The sequence below is a fragment of the Pan troglodytes genome, chromosome 2 (genome assembly GCF_028858775.2).
Source record: "Pan troglodytes isolate AG18354 chromosome 2, NHGRI_mPanTro3-v2.0_pri, whole genome shotgun sequence".
Lineage (NCBI taxonomy): Eukaryota > Metazoa > Chordata > Mammalia > Primates > Hominidae > Pan > Pan troglodytes.
The window spans coordinates 155,754,816-155,761,960 of NC_086015.1; the positions used below are offsets into that span (position 1 = coordinate 155,754,816).

Below are 7,145 nucleotides of genomic sequence, written 5' to 3' on the forward strand. Positions count from 1 at the left end.
GGTTAGGATGTTCATTGATAAAGTCAAGTAGAGTAGAAGTCTCACTCTAGGTATCTGGGAGGAAGTATTTTATTTATTTATTTATGTAAATTAGTGAAATTTACCAAAGGACTTAGGGAGAATCATGGAAGCCATATGCTGGAGTAAGAGCTATTAACATCATTTAGTTAGAGTTCTAGATAACAATTTCCAGTATTAAGGTCCCCCCTACTAAGCCTAGCTAGGAGCTAAGTGACTATCTCCACTCTGGCCTGAAATTCTTGTTTTTACTCTCAGCCCAGCAGATTCTTTTCTGTGACCTGATGACATTCTGTACTGGGATGCAGCTTCTTTGTTTCTGGGCCTTTATGACTATTTACAGAGCCCTCAGCCTTCCCATCTGTAAATGCTCAAAGTTCACTCCAAGTGCAGTCTCTAGAGTCCTCTGTTCCTCTACAGTGTGCTTGGCTAAATGCTCTGCCTATTATTTTATTGTGAACCCCAGGAATGAAGTATTTTTTGTTGGCCTCCTGCAGTCCTCTTTAACCTGAGAGTTCACTGGGCACAGCCCTTTCCCTGCCTGGATTCTTGGCCTCTTCAGAGTTCTATCCTGCCAGCTAGATCTGCTCTCTCAGACACATACTCAAGATAGGAAGTGTTACCCAGTGACTCAGCTTCCTTTGGTAGTATGAGCAAGTTACTCACTAGGGTTTGACTTGAAGCACCCCCTCCCTATTTCAGGGAGACCTTGACATTTAGTTATATAACTACACATTCTACCAGCATTAACAGCCCAGCAAACTTATTATTACAGGTACAAGGAATATTAACTGCTGAACAGATTGTTTTTTGGCTCCAGATGAAAGATGTAATGTGGTAGTGATAGCTTATGAGGGGTTATTTGTGTCAACTGATAGGTCCTATAATTAGATACCTGAAAACAAACTCACTCTTGTGGCCAAATATTTTGAGAAATTAGCCAATGTTGTCTCTTTCTATAATATTTTCTCTCAGATTTTCTGAATCTGCTTTCATTCTCAAGTGAGGTCTGTGGAAGGGCAAAAGGCCATGCTATCTGAGAAAAAGTCATTTCCTGCTTTTGGTTTTCAAAATGTTAAACCTTAGGGATTAAAAAGGGTTTCTAATGAAAGTAAAATGGCTTAGTGAAAAAGAAGAAAAAGGAAGGAGAAGGATCTTTCATAGACTAGCAAGAGATAACCACTGTCGGGGCGAGGGAAGCAGAAAGGACTATGTCCAGTGATTCAGTCAGTTCAGGCTGCTATACAAAATTACCATAGACTGGGTGGCTTAGACAATACATACTGATTTCTCACATCTGAAGGCTGGGAAGCTGAGGATAAAGGTGTCAGCATATACACTGTCTAGTGAGGGCCCCTTCATGATTTGCAGATGGCCATCTTCTCATTGTATCCTCACATGGCAGAGAGCAGAGAGAGCAACTCTCTCATGTCTCTTCTTATAAGGGTACCACTCCCATTATGAGGTCTCCATTTTCATGACTTAATTACCTCCCAGAAAGAAGCCCTACTTCCTAATACCATCAAATTCAGGGTTAGAATGTCAACATATGAATTTCTGTGAGACACAAACATTTAGTCCATAGCATCCAATATACTGGGTGACCCTGGGGAGGCAGTAAAAAGAGTGGCTGCATGGTATACCTGCACCAGGAATCTCAAACACCTACTATGGTAAATTAAAGGCAGGTAATATAAACAGTTGAAAAGGGCCTGGTGTTAAAAAAAAAATCTTGCAATGATTATAACAATGTCAATATCAACTGGCTCCCTGCCTCAGCTTTGGGGAGATAATGAGGTTGGATGGGTCTGTAGCAAACAAGAGAGGTAAACAGGCACCCACTTCTCAGCTTTTGTGGTTGTTGACACATGAAGAGGTGGTCCATTATTGCTAGATATTCTTATTTTCAAGAGAAGGCAGAAATCTTGATATTTTTAGTGAACTCTCCTGACTTTTAAGAGTTGGCTTAAATGATTTTAAAACATAGAGTGAGCCAAACAAAACACATCTGCAGGCCAGATGTAGATTTTTATGCCAATGATTTGCAACCTTTAGTCAAGACAGGACCACAGGCCACTTCAGCAAAGATTCTTCTGAGGGTGGCACAGAAGCAGCAGAGGGCTTTGAAAGGGTTGGCCTGATGGAGTCATGCAGATAGGGGCCATAGTAACTTGCAAACTGATGACCAAGGGCCAGAAGACACCTTCATTGCCAATGTTTTGGCCCCGTGGCCTAACTCTAGGGGTGAGCAAGAAGTAGGAATTCTAATACGCAATTAGCTCTAAAGGTAATTGTTTCACCAGCCACGCGGGATGAAGGTTGAACACAGACATTGATTTGGGTTATGGAGAAAAGGCTGTGATAATTTTTGCACACAAGAATTTGTGGACTGAGATTTATACTTGCTATGTCCAATGACTTGTCAAACACTGCAAACAATTCCTCGGTGAGCACAACATGACTTCCAGCACCCCATCTATCAGGTATTCTCTGCATTTCTTTAATATTCAAGCCATCTAATGAGCTGGGTACTATGCTGTGAACTTTGTTATAGAGGAAGGGATTCTATTCCATGGAGAATCTAAACAGATAGTTGCCATACAATTTTTAGCAGTTTTATTGAGGTCTAATTTTTTTTTTTTTTTTTTTTTTTGAGACAAAGTGTCGCTCTGTCACCCAGGCTGGAGTGCAGTGGCATGATCTTGGCTCACCACAAGCTCCACCTCCTGGTGAGAGGTGACAACATGCTGGCGGCCCTAGCTCGCTCTCAGCGCCTCCTCGGCCTTGGCGTCTACTCTGGCCATGCTCGGGGAGCCCTTCAGTCTGCCACTGCACTGTGGGGGCCCCTCTCTGGGCTGGCCAAGGCTGGAGCTGACTCCCTCAGCTTGCGTGGAGGTGTGGAGGGAGAGGTGCGGGCGGGAACTGGGGCTGTGCGTGGCAATTGCGGGCCAGCACAAGTTCCAGGTGGGTGTGGGCTCGGCAGGCCCACACTGGGAGCAGCCAGCCAGCACCACCGGCCCTGGATAGTGAGGGGCTTAGCACCTGGGCCAGCAGCTGCGGAGGGTGTGCCGGGTCCCCCAGCAGCGCTGGCCTGCTGGCACTCTGCTTGAATTCTCGCCGGGCCTCAGCTGCCTCCCCGCAGGGCAGGGCTCGGGACCTGCAGCCCGCCATGCCTGAGCCTCCCCTCCCTCCCCTCCCTCCCCTCCACCACGCCTGACTCCCCCACTCCTTGCCCCTCCTCCCCCCTAGACTTTTGTGTCTAGCTCAGGGATTGTAAACGTACCAATCAGCACCCTGTCAAAATGGACCAAACAGCTCTCTGTAAAACAGACCAATCAGCTCTCTGTAAAATGGACCAATCAGCAGGATGTGGGTGGGGCCAGATAAGGGAATAAAAGCAGGCTGCCTGAGCCAGCAGTGGCAACCCGCTCTGGGTCCCCTTCCACACTGTGGAAGCATTGTTCTTTCACTCTTTGCAATAAATCTTGCTGCTGCTCACTCTTTGGGTCTGCACTGCCATTATGAGCTGTAACACTCACTGCAAAGGTCTGCAGCTTCACTCCTGAGGCCAGCGAGACCACGAACCCACCGGGAGGGAAGAACAACTCTGGACAGGAGGAACGAACAACTCCAGACGCACCGCCTTAATATCTGTAGCACTCACCGTGAAGGTCTGCAGCTTCACTCCTGAAGCCAGAGAGACCACAAACCCACCAGAAGGAAGAAACTCTGAACATGTGCAAACATCAGAAGGAACAAACTCCGGACATATCACCTTTAAGAACTGTAACACTCACCGCGAGGGTCCGCGGCTTCATTCTTGAAGTCGGTGAGACCAAGAACCCACCAATTCTGGCCATATTTTGGTGACCACGAAGGGACTATTGCCTATCGCCAAGCGGTGAGATCATTGCCTATTGCTGAGCAGTGAGACTGTCGCCTATCACCAAGCAGTGAGTACCATCAGACCCCTTTCACTTGCTATTCTGTCCTATTTTTCCTTAGAATTTGGGGGCTAAATACCAGGCACCTGTCGGCCAGTTAAAAGTGACTAGCATGGCCGCCAGACTACAGACACGGGTGTCAGGCTTTCTGGGAAAGGGCTCTCTAACAACCCCCAACTCTTCAGAGTTGGGAGCGTTGGTTTGCCTAGAACCAGCTTCCGCTTTTCCTGTACTTCTGGGCTGAGCCGAGGGTTGACAGCGAGGAAAGCCATGCGGCTCCAGGGTCCCGACAACAAGTTGGTTGACCCTGCAGCCATTAGCGGAACTCTCAAAGGCATGTTGCCCAAGTCCTAATGCTTGCCAGACAAACTTCATCTCACCTCTTTTCTCCGAGGTTAGTCCCGCTTCTAAAAATCGCTACCTGTCTCTGGTGCTTTTCTAGTTTCTAAGAATGACTTCTAGTATAAACTCTGTTACCTTCTTTAGGCACCCGGGCTCACCAATCAGAAAGACATAATTTTTGCCCAAAGCCCCATCGTAGGGGGGACTACCTGGAATTTTAGGATCCCTCCTCAGACTAACAGGCCTAACAAAAGCTATTCCTGAAGCTAGGATATGGGGAGCTTCAGAAATTGTATCCTTCCTATTCATATAAGTGAGGACAAAAGGTGTCACTCTTCCAACTCTGGAGATCCCTTCCCTCTCTCAAGATATGGCCCTCCACTTCATTTTTGGGGCATAACATCTTTATAGGACAGGGGTAAAGTCCCAGTACTAACAGGTGAATGCTTAGGACTCTTAACAGATTTTTGAGAATGCATCAGTAAGGGCCACTAAATCCGATTTTTCTCGGTCCTCCTTGTGGTCTAGGAGGACAGGAAAGGGTGCAGGTTTTTGAGAATGCATCGGTAAGGGCCACTAAATCCAACCTTCCTCGGCCCTCCATGTAGTCTGGGAGGAAAGCTAGTGTTTCTGCTGCTGTGTCGGTGAGTGCAACTATTCCGATCATCAGGGTCCAGGGACTGTTGAGGGTTCTTGGGCAGGGGGAGAGACCAAACAAACCAAAACCACAGGCGGTTTTGTATTTGATGGGAAAAACTCAGGCATCAACAGGGTCACCCTTGAAATGCATCATAAGCCACTGGGACCAATTTGACCCACAAACCCTGAAAAAGAGGCAGCTCATTTTTTTCTGCACTACAGCTTGGCTCCAATATTCTCTCTCTGATGGGGAAAAATGGCCACCTGAGGGAAGTACAAATTATAATACTCTCCTACAGCTTGACCTTTTCTGTAAGAGAGGAGGCAAATGGAGGGAAATACCTTATGTCCAAGCTTTCTTTTCACTGAGGGAGAATAAACAACTATGCAAAGCTTACAATTTACATCCCACAGGAAGACCTCTCAGCTTACCCCCATATATCCTAGCCTCCCTATAGCTCCCCTTCCTATTAATGATAATCCTCCTCTAATCTCCCCTGCCCAGAAGGAAATAAGCAAAGAAATCTCCAAAGGACCACAAAACCCCCCGGGCTATCAGTTATGTCCCCTTCAAGCTATAGGGGGAGGGGAATTTGGACCAACCCAGGTACATGTCCCCTTCTCCCTCTCTGATTTAAAGCAGATCAAGGCACACCTGGGGAAGTTTTCAGATGATCCTGATAGGTACATAGATGTCCTACAGGGTCTAGGGCAAACCTTCGACCTCGCTTGGAGAGATGTCATGCTACTGTTAGATCAAACCCTGGCCTTTAATGAAAAGAATGTGGCTTTAGCTGCAGCCCAAGAGTTTGGAAATACCTGGTATCTTAGTCAAGTAAATGATAGAATGACAGCTGAAGAAAGGGACAAATTCCCTAGTGGTCAGCAAGCCATCCCCAGTATGGATCCCCACTGGGACTTTGACTCAGATCATGGGGACTGGAGTCATAAACATCTATTGACCTGTGTTCTAGAAGGACTAAGGAGAATTAGAAAAAAAGCCCATGAATTATTCAATGATGTCCACCATAACTCAGGGAAAGGAAGAAAATCCTTCTGCCTTCCTCGAGCGGCTATGGGAGGTCTTAAGAAAATATACTCCACTGTCACCCGAATCACTCAAGGGTCAATTGATTCTAAAAGATAAGTTTATTACCCAATCAGCTGCAGCTGCAGATATTAGGAGAAAGCTCCAAAAGCAAGCCCTGGGCCCTGAACAAAATCTAGAGGTATTGTTAAACCTGGCAACCTCGGTGTTCTATAATAGGGACCAAGAGGAACAGGCCCAAAAGAAAAAGCAAGATCAGAGAAAGGCCACAGCCTTAGTCATGGCCCTCAGACAAACCTTGGTGGTTCAGAGAGGACAGAAAATGGAGGAGGCCAATCACCTGGTAGGGCTTGTTTTCAGTGTGGTTTACTAGGACACTTTAAAAAAGATCATCCAATGAGAGACAAGCTGCCCCCTCATCCATGTCCACTATGCCAAGGCAATCACTGGAAGGTGTACTGCCCCAGAGGATGAAGGTTCCCTGGGTCAGAAGCCCCCAACCAGATGATCCAACAACAGGACTGAGGGTGCCCGGGGCAAGCGCCAGCTCATGTCATCACCCTCATTGAGCCCCGGGTACATTTAACCATTGAGGGCCAGGAAATTGACTTCCTCCTGGACACAGGTGTGGCCTTCTCAGTGTTAATCTCCTGTCCCGGACGACTGTCCTCAAGGTCCGTTACCATCCGAGGAATCCTGGGACAACCTGTAACCAGGTATTTCTCCCACCTCCACAATTGTAATTGGGAGACTTTGCTCTTTTCACATGTCTTTCTTATTATGCCTGAAAGTCCCACACCCTTATTAGGGAGGGATATATTAGCCAAGGCTGGAGCTATTATCTACATGAATATGGGGAACAAGTTACCCATTTGTTGTCCTCTACTTGAGGAGGGAATCAACCCTGAAGTCTGGGCATTGGAAGGGCAATTTGGAAGGGCAAAAAAATGCCTGCCCAGTCCAAATCAGGTTAAAAGATCCCACCACTTTTCCATATCAAAGGCAATATCCCTTAAGGCCTGAAGCTCATAAAGGATTACAGAATATTGTTAAACATTTAAAAGCTCAAGGCTTAGTAAGGAAATGCAGCAGTTCCTGCAACACCCCAATTCTAGGAGTACAAAAACCGAATAGTCAGTGGAGACTAGCGCAAG

The 7,145-nt window shown here is 46.7% G+C and overlaps 1 pseudogene; it reads left to right on the forward strand.

The window, feature by feature from the left end:
• The first annotated feature begins 4,931 nt into the window (after window positions 1-4,931).
• On the forward strand, window positions 4,932-6,438 carry LOC134809489 (uncharacterized; annotated as a pseudogene).
• The last annotated feature ends 707 nt before the right edge of the window (window positions 6,439-7,145 follow it).